At 38.9% G+C, this 25,801-nt stretch overlaps 1 pseudogene; it reads right to left on the bottom strand.

Annotated features, from left to right (window-relative positions):
- Positions 1-2,118: 2,118 nt before the first annotated feature.
- Positions 2,119-23,067, bottom strand: LOC144337763 (uncharacterized; annotated as a pseudogene).
- Between the last annotated feature and the right edge of the window lie 2,734 nt (positions 23,068-25,801).

Consider the following 25,801-nt stretch of genomic DNA (forward strand, 5'->3'; position numbering starts at 1 on the left):
TCAGTGAGGGGAAGTGAAACATCACGAAACAATTTCTCAGAAATCTTCTTTCCACTTTTTATCTGAGGAGATTTTGTTTTTCACCTTAGCCCTCTATCGGCTTCCAAATGTCACTTTGCAAATTCCACAAGAACAGTCTTAGCGAAAGGCTTCTTGAGGGGAAAGCTGTAACTCTGTGGGTTGAATTTACAGATCACAAAGAAGATTCTCAGAAAGCTTGTTTCTCATTTTTTTCGGAGGATGTTTCCTTTGGCCCTATAGTCTTCAAAGGGATCCAAAATATCAGTTGTCAGATTCCACAGAAATAAGGCTAGCAAAGAGCTCCACGAAACACAGCTGTAACTCAGGGAGTGGAAGTCACACATCACAAAGCAGTATCGCAGAAAGGTTCTTTCTAGTTTTTATTTGAGGATATTTTCTTTTTCACAGTAGCCCTCCATGGACTTCCAAATCTGGCTTTGCAAATTCCACAAGGAGAGACTGACCAAAAGAGTTCTTGAGGGGAAAGCTGTAACTCTGTGAGATGAATTCAGAGAACACAAAGCAGTTTCTCAGAAAAGCTTCTTTCCAGTTTTTATCTGAGGATATTTTCTTTTTCACAATAGCCCTTTATGGGCTTCCAAATATCACTTTGCAAAATCCACAAGAACAGTCTTAGCGAACGGCTTCTTTGGGGAAGGCTGTAACTCTGTGAGATGAATTCACAGAACACAAAGTTGTTTCTCAAAAATCTTCATTCCAGTTTTTATTAGAGAATAGTTTCTTTTTCCCCATAGCCCTCCATGGACTTCCAAATATCACTTTGCAAATTCCAAAAGAAGAGTCTTAGAGAAAGGCTTCTTGAGGGGAAAGCGGTAACTCTGTGACAAGCATTCACAGATCACAAAGAAGTTTCTCAGAAAGCTTCTTTTTCATTTTTATCAGAGGATATTCCCATTGGCCCCATAGTGTTCAAAGGTATCTGAAATATCATTTCTCAGATTCCACAGAAATAAGGCTAGAAAACAGCTCCTCGAAATACAGCTGTAACTCAGTGAGAGGAAGTCACACTTCCAAAGCAGTTTCTCAGAAAGCTTCTTTTCAGTTTTTATCTGACGATATTTTCCTTTTCACCATAGCCCTCTATGGGCTTCCAAATATCACTTTGCAAATTCCACAAGAAAACACGAACCGAACGCCTTCTTGAGGGGAAAGCTGTAACTCTGTGAGGTGAATTAACAGAACACAAAGCAGTTTTTCAGAAAGCTTCCTTCCAGTTTCTATCTGAGGATATTTGCTTTTTCACCCTTGCCCTCTATGAGCTTCCAAATATCACTTTGCAAATTCCACAAGAACAGTCTTAGCAAAAGGCTTCTTGAGGGGAAAGCTGTAACTCTGTGAGATGAATACACAGATCACAAAGAAGTTTCTCAGAAAGCTTCTTTCTAGTTTTTATCTGAGGATATTTCCTTTTTCACCATAGCCCTCTATGGGATTCCAAGTATCACATTCCAAATTCCACAGGAAAGACTAACCGAACGATTTCTTGAGGGGAAAGCTGTAACTCTGTGAGATGAATTAACAGAACACAAAGCAGTTTCTCAGAAAGCTTCTTTCCAGTTTTTATCTGAGGATATTTCCTTTTTCACCAGAAACCTGTTTGGGCTTCGAAATAACACTTTGTAAATTCCAAAAGAACAGTCTTAGCGAAAGGCTTCTAGAGGGCAAAGCTTTAACTCTGTGAGATGAATTAACAGAACACAAAGCAGTTTCTCAGAAAGCTTCTTTCCAGTTTTTATCTGAGGATATTTTCTTTTTCACCAAAGCCCTCCATAAGCTTCCAAATATCACTTCCCAAATTCCACAAGAACAGTATTAGCGAGCGTCTTCTTGAGGGGAAAGCTGTAACTCTGTGAGATGAATTCACAGATCACAAAGAACTTTCTCAGAAAGCTTCTTTCTCATTTTTATCGGAGGATATTTCCTTTGGCAATATATTCTTCAATGGGAATCCGAAATATCAGTTCTCAGATTCCACAGAAATAAGGCTAACAAAGAGCTCCATGAAATACAGCTGTAACTCATTGAGTGGAATTCACATATCACAAATCAGTTTCTCAGAGACCTTCTTTCCAGTTTTTATCTGAGGATATTTTCTTTTTCACCTTAACCCTCCATGGGCTTCCATATATAACTTTGAATATTCCACAAGAACAATCTTAGCTAAAAGCTTCTGGAGGGAAAAGCTGTAACTCTGTGAGATGAATTAACAGAACACAAAGCAGTTTCTCAGAAATCTTCTTTCCAGTTTTTATCTGAGGTTATTTCCTTTTTCACTTTAGACCTTTATGGATTTCCAAATATTACTTTGCAAATTCCACAAGAACAGTCTTAGCGAACGGCTTCTTGAGGGGAAAGCTGTAACTCTGTGAGATGAATTAACAGAACACAAAGAAGTTTCTTAGAAAGCTTCTTTCCATTTTTTATCTGAGGATATTTTCTTTTCAACCATAGATTCCATGGAATTCTGAATATCACTTTGTAAATTCCTGAAGAACAGTATTAGCGAACAGCTTCTTGGGAGGAAAGCTGTAATAATGTGAAATGAAGTAACAGAACACGAAGCAGTTTCTCAGAAAGCTTCTTTCTTTTTTTATCTGAGGATATTATCTTTTTCACCAAAGCCCTCCATGGGCTTCCAAATATCACCTTGCAAATTCCACAAGAACAGTCTTAGCGAAAGGCTTCTTGAGGGGAAAGCTGTAACACTGTGAGATGAATTCACAGATCACAAAGAAGCCACTCAGAAGGCTTCTTTCTCATTTCTATCGGAGAATTTTTCCTTTGGCCCTATAGTCTCCAAAGGGATCTGAAATATCAGTTCTCAGATTACACAGAAATATGGCTAGCAATGATCTCCACTAAATACAGCTGTAAGTCACTGAGTGGAAATCACACATTAGAAAACAGTGTCTCCTAAGGCCTCTTTCCACTTAAATACCTTTGGATATTTTGTTTTCCCCATAGCCCTCTATATGCTTCCAAATATCACATTGCACATTACACAAGAACGGTCGTAGCGAATGGTTTCTTGAGTGGAAAGCTGTAACTCTGTGAGGTGAATTAACAGAACACAAAGCAGTTTCTCAGAAAGCTTCTTTGCAATTTTTATCTGAGGATATTTTCTTTTTCGCCACAGCCCTCCATGGGCTTCCAAATATCACTTTGCAAATTCCACAAGAAAAGTATTAGTGAAAGGTTTCTTGAGTGGAAATATGTAACTCTGTGATATGAATTCACAGATTACAAAGAAGTTTCTCAGACAGCTTCTTTCTCATTTCTATCAGAGGATATTTCCTTTGGGTGTATAGTCTTCAAAGGGATCCGAAATATCAGTTCTCAGATACCACAGAAATAAGTTTAGCAAAGAGCTCCATGAAATACCGCTGTAACTCAGTGAGTGGAAGTCACACATCACAAAGCAGTTTCTCAGAAACCTTCTTTCCTCTTTTAATCTGAAGATATTTCCTTTTTCACCTTAGTCCTCTTTTGGCTTCAAAATATCACCTTGCAAATTCGACAAAAACAGTCTTAGTGAACGTCTTCTTGAAGGGAAAGCTGTAATTCTGTGAGATGAATTAACAGTACACAAAGCAGTTTCTCAGAAAGCTCCTTTCCACTTTTTATCTGAGGATATCTTCTTTTTCACCATAGCCCTTCATGGGCTTCCAAATATCACTTTGCCAATTCCACAAGAACTGTCTTAGTGAAAGGCTTCTTGAGGGGAAAGCTGTAACTCTCTGAGATGAATTTACAGATCACAAAGAAGTTTCTCAGAAAGCTTCAATCTCATTTTTTTCGGAGGATGTTTCCTTTGGCCCTATAGTCTTCAAAGGGATCCGAAATATCAGTGCTCAGATTCCACAGAAATAAGGCTACCAAACAGCTCCACGAAATACAAGTGTAACTCAGTGAGGGGAAGTGAAACATCACGAAACAATTTCTCAGAAATCTTCTTTCCACTTTTTATCTGAGGAGATTTTGTTTTTCACCTTAGCCCTCTATCGGCTTCCAAATGTCACTTTGCAAATTCCACAAGAACAGTCTTAGCGAAAGGCTTCTTGAGGGGAAAGCTGTAACTCTGTGGGTTGAATTTACAGATCACAAAGAAGATTCTCAGAAAGCTTGTTTCTCATTTTTTTCGGAGGATGTTTCCTTTGGCCCTATAGTCTTCAAAGGGATCCAAAATATCAGTTGTCAGATTCCACAGAAATAAGGCTAGCAAAGAGCTCCGCGAAACACAGCTGTAACTCAGGGAGCGGAAGTCACACATCACAAAGCAGTATCTCAGAAAGGTTCTTTCTAGTTTTTATTTGAGGATATTTTCTTTTTCACAGTAGCCCTCCATGGACTTCCAAATCTCACTTTGCAAATTCCACAAGGGGAGACTGACCAAAAGAGTTCTTGAGGGGAAAGCTGTAACTCTGTGAGATGAATTCAGAGAACACAAAGCAATTTCTCAGAAAAGCTTCTTTCCAGTTTTTATCTGAGGATATTTTCTTTTTCACAATAGCCCCTTATGGGCTTCCAAATATCACTTTGCAAAATCCACAAGAACAGTCTTAGCGAACGGCTTCTTTGGGGAAGGCTGTAACTCTGTGAGATGAATTCACAGAACACAAAGTTGTTTCTCAAAAATCTTCATTCCAGTTTTTATTAGAGAATAGTTTCTTTTTCCCCATAGCCCTCCATGGACTTCCAAATATCACTTTGCAAATTCCAAAAGAAGAGTCTTAGAGAAAGGCTTCTTGAGGGGAAAGCGGTAACTCTGTGACAAGCATTCACAGATCACAAAGAAGTTTCTCAGAAAGCTTCTTTTTCATTTTTATCAGAGGATATTCCCATTGGCCCCATAGTGTTCAAAGGTATCTGAAATATCATTTCTCAGATTCCACAGAAATAAGGCTAGAAAACAGCTCCTCGAAATACAGCTGTAACTCAGTGAGAGGAAGTCACACTTCCAAAGCAGTTTCTCAGAAACTTCTTTTCAGTTTTTATCTGACGATATTTTCCTTTTCACCATAGCCCTCTATGGGCTTCCAAATATCACTTTGCAAATTCCACAAGAAAACACGAACCGAACACCTTCTTGAGGGGAAAGCTGTAACTCTGTGAGGTGAATTAACAGAACACAAAGCAGTTTTTCAGAAAGCTTCCTTCCAGTTTTTATCTGAGGATATTTGCTTTTTCACCCTTGCCCTCTATGAGCTTCCAAATATCACTTTGCAAATTCCACAAGAACAGTCTTAGCAAAAGGCTTCTTGAGGGGAAAGCTGTAACTCTGTGAGATGAATACACAGATCACAAAGAAGTTTCTCAGAAAGCTTCTTTCTAGTTTTTATCTGAGGATATTTCCTTTTTCACCATAGCCCTCTATGGGATTCCAAGTATCATATTCCAAATTCCACAGGAAAGACTAACCGAACGATTTCTTGAGGGGAAAGCTGTAACTCTGTGAGATGAATTAACAGAATACAAAGCAGTTTGACAGAAAGTTTCTTTCCAGTTTTTATCTGAGGATATTTCCTTTTTCACCAGAAACCTGTTTGGGCTTCGAAATAACACTTTGTAAATTCCAAAAGAACAGTCTTAGCGAAAGGCTTCTAGAGGGCAAAGCTTTAACTCTGTGAGATGAATTAACAGAACACAAAGCAGTTTCTCAGAAAGCTTCTTTCCAGTTTTTATCTGAGGATATTTTCTTTTTCACCAAAGCCCTCCATAAGCTTCCAAATATCACTTCCCAAATTCCACAAGAACAGTATTAGCGAGCGTCTTCTTGAGGGGAAAGCTGTAACTCTGTGAGATGAATTCACAGATCACAAAGAACTTTCTCAGAAAGCTTCTTTCTCATTTTTATCGGAGGATATTTCCTTTGGCAATATATTCTTCAATGGGAATCCGAAATATCAGTTCTCAGATTCCACAGAAATAAGGCTAACAAAGAGCTCCATGAAATACAGCTGTAACTCATTGAGTGGAATTCACATATCACAAATCAGTTTCTCAGAGACCTTCTTTCCAGTTTTTATCTGAGGATATTTTCTTTTTCACCTTAACCCTCCATGGGCTTCCATATATAACTTTGAATATTCCACAAGAACAATCTTAGCTAAAAGCTTCTGGAGGGAAAAGCTGTAACTCTGTGAGATGAATTAACAGAACACAAAGCAGTTTCTCAGAAATCTTCTTTCCAGTTTTTATCTGAGGTTATTTCCTTTTTCACTTTAGACCTTTATGGATTTCCAAATATTACTTTGCAAATTCCACAAGAACAGTCTTAGCGAACGGCTTCTTGAGGGGAAAGCTGTAACTCTGTGAGATGAATTAACAGAACACAAAGAAGTTTCTTAGAAAGCTTCTTTCCATTTTTTATCTGAGGATATTTTCTTTTCAACCATAGATTCCATGGAATTCTGAATATCACTTTGTAAATTCCTGAAGAACAGTATTAGCGAACAGCTTCTTGTGAGGAAAGCTGTAATAATGTGAAATGAAGTAACAGAACACGAAGCAGTTTCTCAGAAAGCTTCTTTCTTTTTTTATCTGAGGATATTATCTTTTTCACCAAAGCCCTCCATGGGCTTCCAAATATCACTTTGCAAATTCCACAAGAACAGTCTTAGCGAAAGGCTTCTTGAGGGGAAAGCTGTAATACTGTGAGATGAATTCACAGATCACAAAGAAGCCACTCAGAAGGCTTCTTTCTCATTTCTATCGGAGAATTTTTCCTTTGGCCCTATAGTCTCCAAAGGGATCTGAAATATCAGTTCTCAGATTACACAGAAATAGGGCTAGCAATGATCTCCACTAAATACAGCTGTAAGTCACTGAGTGGAAATCACACATTAGAAAACAGTGTCTCATAAGGCCTCTTTCCACTTAAATACCTTTGGATATTTTGTTTTCCCCATAGCCCTCTATATGCTTCCAAATATCACATTGCACATTACACAAGAACGGTCTTAGCGAATGGTTTCTTGAGTGGAAAGCTGTAACTCTGTGAGGTGAATTAACAGAACACAAAGCAGTTTCTCAGAAAGCTTCTTTGCAATTTTTATCTGAGGATATTTTCTTTTTCGCCACAGCCCTCCATGGGCTTCCAAATATCACTTTGCAAATTCCACAAGAAAAGTATTAGTGAAAGGTTTCTTGAGTGGAAATATGTAACTCTGTGATATGAATTCACAGATTACAAAGAAGTTTCTCAGAAAGCTTCTTTCTCATTTCTATCAGAGGATATTTCCTTTGGGTGTATAGTCTTCAAAGGGATCCGAAATATCAGTTCTCAGATACCACAGAAATAAGGTTAGCAAAGAGCTCCATGAAATACCGCTGTAACTCAGTGAGTGGAAGTCACACATCACAAAGCAGTTTCTCAGAAACCTTCTTTCCTCTTTTAATCTGAAGATATTTCCTTTTTCACCTTAGTCCTCTTTTGGCTTCAAAATATCACCTTGCAAATTCGACAAAAACAGTCTTAGTGAACGTCTTCTTGAAGGGAAAGCTGTAATTCTGTGAGATGAATTAACAGTACACAAAGCAGTTTCTCAGAAAGCTCCTTTCCACTTTTTATCTGAGGATATCTTCTTTTTCACCATAGCCCTTCATGGGCTTCCAAATATCACTTTGCCAATTCCACAAGAACTGTCTTAGTGAAAGGCTTCTTGAGGGGAAAGCTGTAACTCTCTGAGATGAATTTACAGATCACAAAGAAGTTTCTCAGAAAGCTTCAATCTCATTTTTTTCGGAGGATGTTTCCTTTGGCCCTATAGTCTTCAAAGGGATCCGAAATATCAGTGCTCAGATTCCACAGAAATAAGGCTACCAAACAGCTCCACGAAATACAAGTGTAACTCAGTGAGGGGAAGTGAAACATCACGAAACAATTTCTCAGAAATCTTCTTTCCACTTTTTATCTGAGGAGATTTTGTTTTTCACCTTAGCCCTCTATCGGCTTCCAAATGTCACTTTGCAAATTCCACAAGAACAGTCTTAGCGAAAGGCTTCTTGAGGGGAAAGCTGTAACTCTGTGGGTTGAATTTACAGATCACAAAGAAGATTCTCAGAAAGCTTGTTTCTCATTTTTTTCGGAGGATGTTTCCTTTGGCCCTATAGTCTTCAAAGGGATCCAAAATATCAGTTGTCAGATTCCACAGAAATAAGGCTAGCAAAGAGCTCCGCGAAACACAGCTGTAACTCAGGGAGCGGAAGTCACACATCACAAAGCAGTATCTCAGAAAGGTTCTTTCTAGTTTTTATTTGAGGATATTTTCTTTTTCACAGTAGCCCTCCATGGACTTCCAAATCTCACTTTGCAAATTCCACAAGGGGAGACTGACCAAAAGAGTTCTTGAGGGGAAAGCTGTAACTCTGTGAGATGAATTCAGAGAACACAAAGCAATTTCTCAGAAAAGCTTCTTTCCAGTTTTTATCTGAGGATATTTTCTTTTTCACAATAGCCCCTTATGGGCTTCCAAATATCACTTTGCAAAATCCACAAGAACAGTCTTAGCGAACGGCTTCTTTGGGGAAGGCTGTAACTCTGTGAGATGAATTCACAGAACACAAAGTTGTTTCTCAAAAATCTTCATTCCAGTTTTTATTAGAGAATAGTTTCTTTTTCCCCATAGCCCTCCATGGACTTCCAAATATCACTTTGCAAATTCCAAAAGAAGAGTCTTAGAGAAAGGCTTCTTGAGGGGAAAGCAGTAACTCTGTGACAAGCATTCACAGATCACAAAGAAGTTTCTCAGAAAGCTTCTTTTTCATTTTTATCAGAGGATATTCCCATTGGCCCCATAGTGTTCAAAGGTATCTGAAATATCATTTCTCAGATTCCACAGAAATAAGGCTAGAAAACAGCTCCTCGAAATACAGCTGTAACTCAGTGAGAGGAAGTCACACTTCCAAAGCAGTTTCTCAGAAACTTCTTTTCAGTTTTTATCTGACGATATTTTCCTTTTCACCATAGCCCTCTATGGGCTTCCAAATATCACTTTGCAAATTCCACAAGAAAACACGAACCGAACACCTTCTTGAGGGGAAAGCTGTAACTCTGTGAGGTGAATTAACAGAACACAAAGCAGTTTTTCAGAAAGCTTCCTTCCAGTTTTTATCTGAGGATATTTGCTTTTTCACCCTTGCCCTCTATGAGCTTCCAAATATCACTTTGCAAATTCCACAAGAACAGTCTTAGCAAAAGGCTTCTTGAGGGGAAAGCTGTAACTCTGTGAGATGAATACACAGATCACAAAGAAGTTTCTCAGAAAGCTTCTTTCTAGTTTTTATCTGAGGATATTTCCTTTTTCACCATAGCCCTCTATGGGATTCCAAGTATCATATTCCAAATTCCACAGGAAAGACTAACCGAACGATTTCTTGAGGGGAAAGCTGTAACTCTGTGAGATGAATTAACAGAATACAAAGCAGTTTGACAGAAAGTTTCTTTCCAGTTTTTATCTGAGGATATTTCCTTTTTCACCAGAAACCTGTTTGGGCTTCGAAATAACACTTTGTAAATTCCAAAAGAACAGTCTTAGCGAAAGGCTTCTAGAGGGCAAAGCTTTAACTCTGTGAGATGAATTAACAGAACACAAAGCAGTTTCTCAGAAAGCTTCTTTCCAGTTTTTATCTGAGGATATTTTCTTTTTCACCAAAGCCCTCCATAAGCTTCCAAATATCACTTCCCAAATTCCACAAGAACAGTATTAGCGAGCGTCTTCTTGAGGGGAAAGCTGTAACTCTGTGAGATGAATTCACAGATCACAAAGAACTTTCTCAGAAAGCTTCTTTCTCATTTTTATCGGAGGATATTTCCTTTGGCAATATATTCTTCAATGGGAATCCGAAATATCAGTTCTCAGATTCCACAGAAATAAGGCTAACAAAGAGCTCCATGAAATACAGCTGTAACTCATTGAGTGGAATTCACATATCACAAATCAGTTTCTCAGAGACCTTCTTTCCAGTTTTTATCTGAGGATATTTTCTTTTTCACCTTAACCCTCCATGGGCTTCCATATATAACTTTGAATATTCCACAAGAACAATCTTAGCTAAAAGCTTCTGGAGGGAAAAGCTGTAACTCTGTGAGATGAATTAACAGAACACAAAGCAGTTTCTCAGAAATCTTCTTTCCAGTTTTTATCTGAGGTTATTTCCTTTTTCACTTTAGACCTTTATGGATTTCCAAATATTACTTTGCAAATTCCACAAGAACAGTCTTAGCGAACGGCTTCTTGAGGGGAAAGCTGTAACTCTGTGAGATGAATTAACAGAACACAAAGAAGTTTCTTAGAAAGCTTCTTTCCATTTTTTATCTGAGGATATTTTCTTTTCAACCATAGATTCCATGGAATTCTGAATATCACTTTGTAAATTCCTGAAGAACAGTATTAGCGAACAGCTTCTTGTGAGGAAAGCTGTAATAATGTGAAATGAAGTAACAGAACACGAAGCAGTTTCTCAGAAAGCTTCTTTCTTTTTTTATCTGAGGATATTATCTTTTTCACCAAAGCCCTCCATGGGCTTCCAAATATCACTTTGCAAATTCCACAAGAACAGTCTTAGCGAAAGGCTTCTTGAGGGGAAAGCTGTAATACTGTGAGATGAATTCACAGATCACAAAGAAGCCACTCAGAAGGCTTCTTTCTCATTTCTATCGGAGAATTTTTCCTTTGGCCCTATAGTCTCCAAAGGGATCTGAAATATCAGTTCTCAGATTCCACAGAAATAGGGCTAGCAATGATCTCCACTAAATACAGCTGTAAGTCACTGAGTGGAAATCACACATTAGAAAACAGTGTCTCATAAGGCCTCTTTCCACTTAAATACCTTTGGATATTTTGTTTTCCCCATAGCCCTCTATATGCTTCCAAATATCACATTGCACATTACACAAGAACGGTCTTAGCGAATGGTTTCTTGAGTGGAAAGCTGTAACTCTGTGAGGTGAATTAACAGAACACAAAGCAGTTTCTCAGAAAGCTTCTTTGCAATTTTTATCTGAGGATATTTTCTTTTTCGCCACAGCCCTCCATGGGCTTCCAAATATCACTTTGCAAATTCCACAAGAAAAGTATTAGTGAAAGGTTTCTTGAGTGGAAATATGTAACTCTGTGATATGAATTCACAGATTACAAAGAAGTTTCTCAGAAAGCTTCTTTCTCATTTCTATCAGAGGATATTTCCTTTGGGTGTATAGTCTTCAAAGGGATCCGAAATATCAGTTCTCAGATACCACAGAAATAAGGTTAGCAAAGAGCTCCATGAAATACCGCTGTAACTCAGTGAGTGGAAGTCACACATCACAAAGCAGTTTCTCAGAAACCTTCTTTCCTCTTTTAATCTGAAGATATTTCCTTTTTCACCTTAGTCCTCTTTTGGCTTCAAAATATCACCTTGCAAATTCGACAAAAACAGTCTTAGTGAACGTCTTCTTGAAGGGAAAGCTGTAATTCTGTGAGATGAATTAACAGTACACAAAGCAGTTTCTCAGAAAGCTCCTTTCCACTTTTTATCTGAGGATATCTTCTTTTTCACCATAGCCCTTCATGGGCTTCCAAATATCACTTTGCCAATTCCACAAGAACTGTCTTAGTGAAAGGCTTCTTGAGGGGAAAGCTGTAACTCTCTGAGATGAATTTACAGATCACAAAGAAGTTTCTCAGAAAGCTTCAATCTCATTTTTTTCGGAGGATGTTTCCTTTGGCCCTATAGTCTTCAAAGGGATCCGAAATATCAGTGCTCAGATTCCACAGAAATAAGGCTACCAAACAGCTCCACGAAATACAAGTGTAACTCAGTGAGGGGAAGTGAAACATCACGAAACAATTTCTCAGAAATCTTCTTTCCACTTTTTATCTGAGGAGATTTTGTTTTTCACCTTAGCCCTCTATCGGCTTCCAAATGTCACTTTGCAAATTCCACAAGAACAGTCTTAGCGAAAGGCTTCTTGAGGGGAAAGCTGTAACTCTGTGGGTTGAATTTACAGATCACAAAGAAGATTCTCAGAAAGCTTGTTTCTCATTTTTTTCGGAGGATGTTTCCTTTGGCCCTATAGTCTTCAAAGGGATCCAAAATATCAGTTGTCAGATTCCACAGAAATAAGGCTAGCAAAGAGCTCCGCGAAACACAGCTGTAACTCAGGGAGCGGAAGTCACACATCACAAAGCAGTATCTCAGAAAGGTTCTTTCTAGTTTTTATTTGAGGATATTTTCTTTTTCACAGTAGCCCTCCATGGACTTCCAAATCTCACTTTGCAAATTCCACAAGGGGAGACTGACCAAAAGAGTTCTTGAGGGGAAAGCTGTAACTCTGTGAGATGAATTCAGAGAACACAAAGCAATTTCTCAGAAAAGCTTCTTTAGAGTTTTTATCTGAGGATATTTTCTTTTTCACAATAGCCCTTTATGGGCTTCCAAATATCACTTTGCAAAATCCACAAGAACAGTCTTAGCGAACGGCTTCTTTGGGGAAGGCTGTAACTCTGTGAGATGAATTCACAGAACACAAAGTTGTTTCTCAAAAATCTTCATTCCAGTTTTTATTAGAGAATAGTTTCTTTTTCCCCATAGCCCTCCATGGACTTCCAAATATCACTTTGCAAATTCCAAAAGAAGAGTCTTAGAGAAAGGCTTCTTGAGGGGAAAGCGGTAACTCTGTGACAAGCATTCACAGATCACAAAGAAGTTTCTCAGAAAGCTTCTTTTTCATTTTTATCAGAGGATATTCCCATTGGCCCCATAGTGTTCAAAGGTATCTGAAATATCATTTCTCAGATTCCACAGAAATAAGGCTAGAAAACAGCTCCTCGAAATACAGCTGTAACTCAGTGAGAGGAAGTCACACTTCCAAAGCAGTTTCTCAGAAACTTCTTTTCAGTTTTTATCTGACGATATTTTCCTTTTCACCATAGCCCTCTATGGGCTTCCAAATATCACTTTGCAAATTCCACAAGAAAACACGAACCGAACACCTTCTTGAGGGGAAAGCTGTAACTCTGTGAGGTGAATTAACAGAACACAAAGCAGTTTTTCAGAAAGCTTCCTTCCAGTTTTTATCTGAGGATATTTGCTTTTTCACCCTTGCCCTCTATGAGCTTCCAAATATCACTTTGCAAATTCCACAAGAACAGTCTTAGCAAAAGGCTTCTTGAGGGGAAAGCTGTAACTCTGTGAGATGAATACACAGATCACAAAGAAGTTTCTCAGAAAGCTTCTTTCTAGTTTTTATCTGAGGATATTTCCTTTTTCACCATAGCCCTCTATGGGATTCCAAGTATCATATTCCAAATTCCACAGGAAAGACTAACCGAACGATTTCTTGAGGGGAAAGCTGTAACTCTGTGAGATGAATTAGCAGAATACAAAGCAGTTTGACAGAAAGTTTCTTTCCAGTTTTTATCTGAGGATATTTCCTTTTTCACCAGAAACCTGTTTGGGCTTCGAAATAACACTTTGTAAATTCCAAAAGAACAGTCTTAGCGAAAGGCTTCTAGAGGGCAAAGCTTTAACTCTGTGAGATGAATTAACAGAACACAAAGCAGTTTCTCAGAAAGCTTCTTTCCAGTTTTTATCTGAGGATATTTTCTTTTTCACCAAAGCCCTCCATAAGCTTCCAAATATCACTTCCCAAATTCCACAAGAACAGTATTAGCGAGCGTCTTCTTGAGGGGAAAGCTGTAACTCTGTGAGATGAATTCACAGATCACAAAGAACTTTCTCAGAAAGCTTCTTTCTCATTTTTATCGGAGGATATTTCCTTTGGCAATATATTCTTCAATGGGAATCCGAAATATCAGTTCTCAGATTCCACAGAAATAAGGCTAACAAAGAGCTCCATGAAATACAGCTGTAACTCATTGAGTGGAATTCACATATCACAAATCAGTTTCTCAGAGACCTTCTTTCCAGTTTTTATCTGAGGATATTTTCTTTTTCACCTTAACCCTCCATGGGCTTCCATATATAACTTTGAATATTCCACAAGAACAATCTTAGCTAAAAGCTTCTGGAGGGAAAAGCTGTAACTCTGTGAGATGAATTAACAGAACACAAAGCAGTTTCTCAGAAATCTTCTTTCCAGTTTTTATCTGAGGTTATTTCCTTTTTCACTTTAGACCTTTATGGATTTCCAAATATTACTTTGCAAATTCCACAAGAACAGTCTTAGCGAACGGCTTCTTGAGGGGAAAGCTGTAACTCTGTGAGATGAATTAACAGAACACAAAGAAGTTTCTTAGAAAGCTTCTTTCCATTTTTTATCTGAGGATATTTTCTTTTCAACCATAGATTCCATGGAATTCTGAATATCACTTTGTAAATTCCTGAAGAACAGTATTAGCGAACAGCTTCTTGTGAGGAAAGCTGTAATAATGTGAAATGAAGTAACAGAACACGAAGCAGTTTCTCAGAAAGCTTCTTTCTTTTTTTATCTGAGGATATTATCTTTTTCACCAAAGCCCTCCATGGGCTTCCAAATATCACTTTGCCAATTCCACAAGAACAGTCTTAGCGAAAGGCTTCTTGAGGGGAAAGCTGTAACTCTGTGAGATGATTTCACAGAACACAAAGAAGTTTCTCAGAAATCTTCTTTCTCTTTGTAATCGGAGGATATTTCCTTTGGCCCTATAGTCTTCAAAGGGATCCGAAATATCTGTTCTCAGATTCCACAGAAAAAAGGATAGAAAAGAGATCCACGAAATACAGATGTAACTCTTTGAGTGGAAGTCACATATCACAGATCAGTTTCTCAGAAAGCTTCTTTCCAGATTTCATCTGAGGATATTTCCTTTTTCACCATAGCCCTGTATTTGCTTACAAACATCACTTTGCCAATTCCACAAGAACTGTCTTAGTGAAAGGCTTCTTGAGGGGAAAGCTGTAACTCTGTGAGATGATTTCACAGAACACAAAGAAGTTTCTCAGAAAGCTTCTTTCTCTTCATTATTGGAGGATATTTCCGTTGGCCACATAGTCTTCAAAGGGATCCGAAATATCTGTTCTCAGATTCCACAGAAATAAGGCTAGCAAAGAGATCCACGAAATACATATGTAACTCTGTGTGAGGAAGTCACACATCACAGAGTAGTTTCTCAGAAAGCTTTTTTCCAGATTTCATCTGAGAATATTTCCTTTTTCACCATAGCCCTCTATGGGCTTCCAAATATCATTTTGCCAATTCCACAAGAACTGTCTTAGCGAAAGGCTTCTTGAGGGGAAAGGTGTAACTCTGTGAGATGATTTCACAGAACACAAAGAAGTTTCTCAGAAATCTTCTTTCTCTTTGTTACCGGAGGATATTTCCTTTTGCCCTATAGTCTTCAGAGGGATCCGAAACAGATGTTCTCAGATTCCACAGAAATAAGGCTAGCAAAGAGATCCACGAAATACAGATGTAACTCTGTGAGTGGAAGTCACACATCACAGAGCAGTTTCTCAGAAAGCTTCTTTCCAAATTTCATCTGAGGATATTTCCTTTTTCACCGTAGCCCTCAATGGGCTCCAAATATCACTTTGCCAATTCCACAAGAATTGTCTTAGCGAAAGGCTTCTTAAAGGGAAAGCTGTAACTCTGTGAGATGATTTCAGAGAACACAAAGAAGTTTCTCAGAAAGCTTCTTGCTCTTTGTTATCGGAGGATATTACCTTTGTCCATATAGTCTTCGAAGGGATCCGAAATATCTGTTCTCAGATTGCACAAAAATAAGGCTAGCAAAGAGATCTACGAAATACAGATGTAACTCTGTGAGTGGAAGTCACACATCACAGAGCAGTTTCTCAGGAAGTTTCTTTCCAGATTTCATCTGAGGATATTTCCTTTTTCACCATAGTCCTCTATGGGCTTCCAAATATCACTTTGCCAATTCCACAAGAACTGTCTTAGCGAAAGGCTTCTTGAGGGGAAAGCTGTAACTCTGTGAGATGACTTCACAGAACACAAAGAAGTTTCTCAGAAATCTTCATTCTCTTTGTTATCGGAGGATATTTCCTTTGGCCCTATAGTCTTCAAAGGGATCCGAAATATCTGTTCTCAGATTTCACAGAAATAAGGCTAGCAAAGAGATCCACGAAATACAGAAGTAAATCTGTGAGATGAATTAACAGAACACTGAACAGTTTCTCAGAAAGCTTCTTTCCAGATTTCATCTGAGGATATTTCCTTTTTCACCGTAGCCCTCTATGGACTTACAAATATCATTTTGCCAATTCCACAAGAACTGTCTTAGCGAAAGGCTTCTTGAGGGGAATGGTGTAACTCTGTGAGATGATTTCACAGAACACAAAGAAGTTTCGCAGAAATCTTCATTCTCTTTGTTATCGGAGGATATTTCCTTTGGCCCTATAGTCTTCAAAGGGATCCGAAAAATCTGTTCTTAGATTCCACAGAAATGAGGCTAGCAAAGAGATCCACGAAATACAGATGTAACTCTGTGAGTGGAAGTTTTATATCACAGAGCAGTTTCTCACAAATCTTCTTTCCAGATTTCATCTGAGGATATTTCCTTTTTCCCCATAGTCCTCTATGGGCTTCCAAATATCACTTTGCGAATTCCACAAGAACTGTCTTAGCGAAAGGCTTCTTGAGGAGAAAGGTGTAACTATGTGAGATGATTTCACAGGACATAAAGAAAACTTCATTCTCTTTGTGATCGGAGGATATTTAGTTTGGCCCTATAGTCTTCAAATGGATCTGAAATATCTGTTCTCAGATTCCACAGAAATAAGGCTAGCAAAGAGATCCACGATATACAGATGTAACTCTGTGAGATGAATTAACAGTACACTGAACAGTTTCTCAGAAAGCTTCTTTCCAGATTTCATCTGAGGATGTTTCATTTTTCACCATAGCCCTCTATGGGCTTCCAAATATCACTTTGCCAATTCCAGAAGAACTGCCTTAGCGAAAGGCTTCTTTAGGGGTAAGCTGTAACGCTGTGAGATGATTTCACAGAACACAAAAAAGTTTCTCAGAAATCTTCTTTCTCTTTGTTATCGGAGGATATTTCCTTTGGCCCTATAGTCTTCAGAGGGATCCGAAACAGATGTTCTCAGATTACACAGAAATAAGGCTAGCAAAGAGATCCACGAAATACAGATGTAACTCTGTGAGTGGAAGTCACACATCACAGAGCAGTTTCTCAGAAAGCTTCTTTGCAGATTTCATCTGAGGATATTTCCTTCTTCACCGTAGCCCTCTTTGGGCTTCCAAATATCATTTTGCAAATTCCACAAAAACTGTCTTAGCGAAAGGCTTCTTGAGGGGAAAGGTGTAACTCTGTGAGATGATTTCCCAGAACACAAAGAAGTTTCTTAGAAATCTTCTATCTCTTAGTTATCGGAGGATATTTCCTTTGGCCCTATAGTCTTCTGAGGGATCCGAAACAGATGTTCTCAAATTCCACAGAAATAAGGCTAGCAAAGTGATCCACGAAATACAGATGTATCTCTGAGAGTGGAAGTCACACATCACAGAGCAGTTTCTCAGAAATCTTCTTTCCATATTTCATCTGAGGATATTTCCTTTTTCACCGTAGCCCTCTATGGGCTTCCAAATATCATTTTGCCAATTCCACAAGAACTGTCTCAGCGAAAGGCTTCTTGAGGGGAAAGCTGTAACTCTGTGTGATGATTTCGCAGAACACAAAGAAGTTTCTCTGAAAGCTTCTTTCTCTTTGTTATCGGAGGATATTTCCTTGGGCCCTATAGTCTTCAAAGGGATCCGAAATATCTGTTCTCAGATTCCACAGAAATAAGGCTAGCAGAGAGATCCACGAAATACAGATGTAACTCTGTGAGTGGAAGTCACACATAACAGAGCAGTTTCTCACAAATCTACTTTCCAATTTTCATCTGAGGATATTTCCTTTTTCACCATTGCCCTCTATGGGCTTCCAAATATCACTTTGCCAATTACAGAAGAACTGTGTTAGCGAAAGGCTTCTTGAGGGGAAAGCTGTAACTCTGTGAGATGATGTCACAGAACACAAAGAAGTTTCTCAGAAAGCTTCTTTCTCTTTGTTATCGGAGGATATTTCCTTTGGCCCTATAGTCTTCAAAGGGATCCGAAATATCTGTTCTCAGATTCAACAGAAATAAGGCTAGCAAAGAGATCCACGAAATACAGATGTAACTCTGTGAGTGGAAGTCATATATCACAGAGCATTTTCTCAGAAAGCTTCTTTCCAGATTTCATCTGAGGATATTTCCTTTTTCACCATAGCCCTCTATGGGCTGCCAAATATCACTTTGCCAATTCCACAAGAACTGTCTGAGCGAAAGGCTTCTTGAGGGGAAAGCTGTAACTCTGTGAGATGATTTCACAGAACACAAAGAAGTTTCTCAGAAATCTTCTTTCTCTTTGTTATCGGAGGATATTTCCTTTGGCCCTATAGTCTTCAAAGGGATCTGAAATATCTGTTCTCAGATTCCACAGAAAAAAGGATAGCAAAGAGATCCACGAAATACAGATGTAACTTTTTGAGTGGAAGTCACATATCACAGATCAGTTTCTCAGAAAGCTTCTTTCCAGATTTCATCTGAGGATATTTCCTTTTTCACCATAGCCCTGTATTTGCTTACAAACATCACTTTGCCAATTCCACAAGAACTGTCTTAGTGAAAGGCTTCTTGAGGGGAAAGCTGTAACTCTGTGAGATGATTTCACAGAACACAAAGAAGTTTCTCAGAAAGCTTCTTACTCTTCGTTATTGGAGGATATTTCCGTTGGCCCCATAGTCTTCAAAGGGATCCGAAATATCTGTTCTCAGATACCACAGAAATAAGGCTAGCAAAGAGATCCACGAAATACAGATGTAACTCTGTGTGAGGAAGTCACACATCACAGAGTAGTTTCTCAGAAAGCTTTTTTCCAGATTTCATCTGAGAATATTTCCTTTTTCACCATAGCCCTCTATGGGCTTCCAAATATCATTTTGCCAATTCCACAAGAACTGTCTTAGCGAAAGGCTTCTTGAGGGGAAAGCTGTAACTCTGTGAGATGATTTCACAGAACACAAAGAAGTTTCTCAGAAATCTTCTTTCTCTTTGTTACCGGAGGATATTTCCTTTGGCCCTATAGTCTTCAGAGGGATCCGAAACAGATGTTCTCAGATTCCACAGAAATAAGGCTAGCAAAGAGATCCACGAAATACAGATGTAACTCTGTGAGTGGAAGTCACACATCACAGAGCAGTTTCTCAGAAAGCTTCTTTCCAGATTTCATCTGAGGATATTTCCTTTTTCACCGTAGCCCTCAATGGGCTTCCAAATATCACTTTGCCAATTCCACAAGAATAGTCTTAGCGAAAGGCTTCTTAAAGGGAAAGCTGTAACTCTGTGAGATGATTTCAGAGAACACAAAGAGGTTTCTCAGAAAGCTGCTTGCTCTTTGTTATCGGAGGATATTTCCTTTGTCCCTATAGTCTTCGAAGGGATCCGAAATATCTGTTCTCAGATTGCACAAAAATAAGGCTAGCAAAGAGATCTACGAAATACAGATGTAACTCTGTGAGGCGAAGTCACACATCACAGAGCAGTTTCTCAGGAAGTTTCTTTCCAGATTTCATCTGAGGATATTTCCTTTTTCACCATAGTCCTCTATGGGCTTCCAAATATCACTTTGCCAATTCCACAAGAACTGTCTTAGCGAAAGGCTTCTTGAGGGGAAAGCTGTAACTCTGTGAGATGACTTCACAGAACACAAAGAAGTTTCTCAGAAATCTTCATTCTCTTTGTTATCGGAGGATATTTCCTTTGGCCCTATAGTCTTCAAATGGATCCGAAATATCTGTTCTCAGATTTCACAGAAATAAGGCTAGCAAAGAGATCCACGAAATACAGATGTAACTCTGTGAGATGAATTAACAGAACACTGAACAGTTTCTCAGAAAGCTTCTTTCCAGATTTCATCTGAGGATATTTCCTTTTTCACCGTAGCCCTCTATGGACTTACAAATATCATTTTGCCAATTCCACAAGAACTGTCTTAGCGAAAGGCTTCTTGAGCGGAAAGGTGTAACTCTGTGAGATGATTTCACAGAACACAAAGAGGTTTCGCAGAAATCTTCATTCTCTTTGTTATCGGAGGATATTTCCTTTGGCCCTATATTCTTCAAAGGGATCCGAAATATCTGTTCTTAGATTCCACAGAAATGAGGCTAGCAAAGAGATCCACGAAATACAGATGTAACTCTGTGAGTGGAAGTTATATATCACAGAGCAGTTTCTCACAAATCTTCTTTCCAGATTTCATCTGAGGATATTTCCTTTTTCCCCATAGTCCTCTATGGGCTTCCAAATATCACTTTGCGAATTCCACAAGAACTGTCTTAGCGAAAGGCTTCTTGAGGAGAAAGGTGTAACTATGTGAGATGATTTCACAGAACATAAAGAAGTTTCTCAGAAAACTTCATTCTCTTTGTTATCGGAGGATATTTCCTTTGGCCCTATAGTCTTCAAATGGATCTGAAATATCTGTTCTCAGATTCCACAGAAATAAGGCTAGCAAAGAGATCCACGATATACAGATGTAACTCTGTGAGATGAATTAACAGAACACTGAACAGTTTCTCAGAAAGCTTCTTTCCAGATTTCATCTGAGGATATTTCCTTTTCCACCATAGTCCTCTCTGGGCTTCCAAATATCACTTTGCCAATTCCACAAGAACTGTCTTAGCGAAAGGCTTCTTGAGGGGAAAGCTGTAACTCTGTGAGATGATTTCACAGAACACAAAGAAGTTTCTCAGAAATCTTCTTTCTCTTTGTTATCGGAGGATATTTCCTTTGGCCTTATAGTCTTCAAAGGGATCCGAAATATCTGTTCTCAGATTCCACAGAAAAAAGGATAGCAAAGAGATCCACGAAATACAGATGTAACTCTGTGAATGGAAGTCACATATCACAGAGCAGTTTCTCAGAAAGCTTCTTTCCAGATTTCCTCTGAGGATAATTCCTTTTTCACCATAGCCCTGTATTTGCTTACAAACATCATTTTGCCAATTCCACAAAACTGTCTTAGTGAAAGGCTTCTTGAGGGGAAAGCTGTAACTCTGTGAGATGATTTCCCAGAACACAAAGAAGTTTCTCAGAAATCTTCTTTCTCTTCGTTATTGGAGGATATTTCCTTTGGCCCCATAGTCTTCAAAGGGATCCGAAATATTTGTTCTCAGATTCCACAGAAATAAGGCTAGCAAAGAGATCCACGAAACACAGATGTAACTCTGTGTGTGGGAGTCACACATCACAGAGTAGTTTCTCAGAAAGCTTCTTTCCAGATTTCATCTGAGGATATTTCCTTTTTCACCGTAGCCCTCTATGGGCTTCCAAATATCACTTTGCCAATTCCACAAGAATTGTCTTAGCGAAAGGCTTCTTAAAGGGAAAGCTGTAACTCTGTGAGATGATTTTAGAGAACACAAAGAGGTTTCTCAGAAAGCTTCTTGCTCTTTGTTATCGGAGGATATTTCCTTTGTCCCTATAGTCTTCAGAGGGATCCGAAACAGATGTACTCAGATTCCACAGAAATAAGGCTAGCAAAGAGATCCACGAAATACAGATGTAACACTGTGAGTGGAAGTCACACATCACAGAGCAGTTTCTCAGAAAGCTTCTTTCCAGATTTCAGCTGAGGATATTTCCTTTTTCACCGTAGCCCTCCGTGGGCTTCCAAATATCATTTTGCCAATACCACAAGAACTGCTTTAGCGAAAGGCTTCTTGAGGGGAAAGCTGTAACTCTGTGAGATGATTTCACAGAACACAAAGAAGTTTCTCAGAAATCTTCTTTCTCTTTGTTATCGGAGGATATTTCCTTTGGCCCTATAGTCTTCAAAGGGATCCGAAACAGATGTTCTCAGATTACACAGAAATAAGGCTAGCAAAGAGATCCACGAAATACAGATGTAACTCTGTGAGTGGAAGTCACACATCACAGAGCAGTTTCTCAGAAAGCTTCTTTGCAGATTTCATCTGAGGATATTTCCTTTTTCACCGTAGCCCTCTTTGGGCTTCCAAATATCATTTTGCCAATTCCACAAGAACTGTCTTAGCGAAAGGCTTCTTGAGGGGAAAGGTGTAGCTCTGTGAGATGATTTCCCAGAACACAAAGAAGTTTCTCAGAAATCTTCTATCTCTTAGTTATCGGAGGATATTTCCTTTGGCCCTATAGTCTTCTGAGGGATCCGAAACAGATGTTCTCAGATTCCACAGAAATAAGGCTAGCAAAGTAATCCACGAAATACAGATGTTACTTTGAGAGTGGAAGTCACACATCACAGAGCAGTTTCTCAGAAATCTTCTTTCCATATTTCATCTGAGGATATTTCCTTTTTCACCGTAGCCCTCTATGGGCTTCCAAATATCATTTTCCCAATTCCACAAGAACTGTCTTAGCGAAAGGCTTCTTGAGGGGAAAGCTGTTACTCTGTGAGATGATTTCACAGAACACAAAGAAGTTTCTCAGAAATCTTCTTTCTCTTTGTTATCGGAGGATATTTCCTTTGGCCCTATAGTCTTCAAAGGGATCCGAAATATCTGTTCTCAGATTCCACAGAAAAAAGAATAGCAAAGAGATCCACGAAATACAGATGTAACTCTGTGAGTGGAAGTCATACAAAACAGAGCAGTTTCTCAGAAAGCTTCTTTCCAGATTTCATCTGAGGATATTTCCTTTTTCACCATAGCCCTGTATTGGCTTCCAATCATCACTTTGCCAATTCCACAAGAACTGTCTTATCGAAAGGCTTCTTGAGGGGAAAGTTGTAACTCTGTGAGATGATTTCACAGAACACAAAGAAGTTTCTGAAAAGCTTCTTTCTCTTTTTCATCCGAGGATATATCCTTTGGCCCTATAGTCTTCAAAGGGATCCGAAATATCTGTTCTCAGATTCCACAGAAATAAGGCTAGCAAGGAGATTCACGAAATAGAGATGTAACTCTGTGAGTGGAAGTCACACATCACAGAGCAGTTTCTCAGAAAGCTTCTTTCCAGATTTCATCTGAGGATATTTCCTTTTTCACCATAGCCCATCATGGAATTCTAAATATCATTTTGCCAATTCCACAAGAACTGTCTTAGCGAAAGGCTTATTGAGGGGAAAGCTGTAACTCTGTGAGATGATTTCACAGAACACAAAGAAGTTTCTCAGAAAGCTTCTTTCTCTTTGTTATCGGAGGATATTTCCTTTGGCCCTATAGTCTTCAAAGGGATCCGAAATATCTGTTCTCAGATTGCACAAAAATAAGGCTAGCAAAGAGATGTACGAAATACAGATGTAACTCTGTGAGTGGAAGTCACACATCACAGAGCAGTTTCTCAGGAAGTTTCTTTCCAGATTTCATCTGAGGATATTTCCTTTTTCACCATAGTCCTCTATGGGCTTCCAAATATCACTTTGCCAATTCCACAAGAACTGTCTTAGTGAAAGGCTTCTTGAGGGGAAAGCTGTAACTCTGTGAGATGATTTCACAGAACACAAAGAAGTTTCTCAGAAAGCTTCTTTCTCTTCGTTATTGGAGGATATTTCCGTTGGCCCCATAGTCTTCAAAGGGATCCGAAATATCTGTTCTCAGATTCCACAGAAATAAGGCTAGCAAAGAGATCCACGAAATACAGATGTAACTCTGTGTGAGGAAGTCACACATCACAGAGTAGTTTCTCAGAAAGCTTTTTTCCAGATTTCATCTGAGAATATTTCCTTTTTCACCATAGCCCTCTATTGGCTTCAAAATATCATTTTTCCAATTCCACAAGAACTGTCTTAGCGAAAGGCTTCTTGAGGGGAAAGGTGTAACTCTGTGAGATGATTTCACAGAACACAAAGAAGTTTCTCAGAAATCTTCTTTCTCTTTGTTACCGGAGGATATTTCCTTTGGCCCTATAGTCTTCAGAGGGATGCGAAACAGATGTTCTCAGATTCCACAGAAATAAGGCTAGCAAAGAGATCCACGAAATACAGATGTAACTCTGTGAGTGGAAGTCACACATCACAGAGCAGTTTCTCAGAAAGCTTCTTTCCAGATTTCATCTGAGGATATTTCCTTTTTCACCGTAGCCCTCAATGGGTTTCCAAATATCACTTTGCCAATTCCACAAGAATTGTCTTAGCGAAAGGCTTCTTAAAGGGAAAGCTGTAACTCTGTGAGATGATTTCAGAGAACACAAAGAGGTTTCTCAGAAAGCTGCTTGCTTTTTGTTATCGGAGGATATTTCCTTTGTCCCTATAGTCTTCGAAGGGATCCGAAATATCTGTTCTGAGATTGCACAAAAATAAGGCTAGCAAAGAGATCTACGAAATACAGATGTAACTCTGTGAGTGGAAGTCACACATCACAGAGCAGTTTCTCAGAAAGCTTCTTTCCAGATTTCATCTGAGGATATTTCCTTTTTCACCGTAGCCCTCTATGGGCTTCCAAATATCACTTTGCCAATTCCACAAGAATTGTCTTAGCGAAAGGCTTCTTAAAGGGAAAGCTGTAACTCTGTGAGATGATTTTAGAGAACACAAAGAGGTTTCTCAGAAAGCTTCTTGCTCTTTGTTATCGGAGGATATTTCCTTTGTCCCTATAGTCTTCAGAGGGATCCGAAACAGATGTACTCAGATTCCACAGAAATAAGGCTAGCAAAGAGATCCACGAAATACAGATGTAACACTGTGAGTGGAAGTCACACATCACAGAGCAGTTTCTCAGAAAGCTTCTTTCCAGATTTCAGCTGAGGATATTTCCTTTTTCACCGTAGCCCTCCATGGGCTTCCAAATATCATTTTGCCAATACCACAAGAACTGCTTTAGCGAAAGGCTTCTTGAGGGGAAAGCTGTAACTCTGTGAGATGATTTCACAGAACACAAAGAAGTTTCTCAGAAATCTTCTTTCTCTTTGTTATCGGAGGATATTTCCTTTGGCCCTATAGTCTTCAAAGGGATCCGAAACAGATGTTCTCAGATTACACAGAAATAAGGCTAGCAAAGAGATCCACGAAATACAGATGTAACTCTGTGAGTGGAAGTCACACATCACAGAGCAGTTTCTCAGAAAGCTTCTTTGCAGATTTCATCTGAGGATATTTCCTTTTTCACCGTAGCCCTCTTTGGGCTTCCAAATATCATTTTGCCAATTCCACAAGAACTGTCTTAGCGAAAGGCTTCTTGAGGGGAAAGGTGTAGCTCTGTGAGATGATTTCCCAGAACACAAAGAAGTTTCTCAGAAATCTTCTATCTCTTAGTTATCGGAGGATATTTCCTTTGGCCCTATAGTCTTCTGAGGGATCCGAAACAGATGTTCTCAGATTCCACAGAAATAAGGCTAGCAAAGAGATCCACGAAATACAGATGTAACTCTGTGAGTGGAAGTCACACATCACAGAGCAGTTTCTCAGAAAGCTTCTTTGCAGATTTCATCTGAGGATATTTCCTTTTTCACCGTAGCCCTCTTTGGGCTTCCAAATATCATTTTGCCAATTCCACAAGAACTGTCTTAGCGAAAGGCTTCTTGAGGGGAAAGGTGTAGCTCTGTGAGATGATTTCCCAGAACACAAAGAAGTTTCTCAGAAATCTTCTATCTCTTAGTTATCGGAGGATATTTCCTTTGGCCCTATAGTCTTCTGAGGGATCCGAAACAGATGTTCTCAGATTCCACAGAAATAAGGCTAGCAAAGTGATCCACGAAATACAGATGTAACTTTGAGAGTGGAAGTCACACATCACAGAGCAGTTTCTCAGAAATCTTCTTTCCATATTTCATCTGAGGATATTTCCTTTTTCAC

This window comes from Macaca mulatta, chromosome 20 (assembly GCF_049350105.2).
Source record: "Macaca mulatta isolate MMU2019108-1 chromosome 20, T2T-MMU8v2.0, whole genome shotgun sequence".
In the NCBI taxonomy this organism is placed as follows: domain Eukaryota; kingdom Metazoa; phylum Chordata; class Mammalia; order Primates; family Cercopithecidae; genus Macaca; species Macaca mulatta.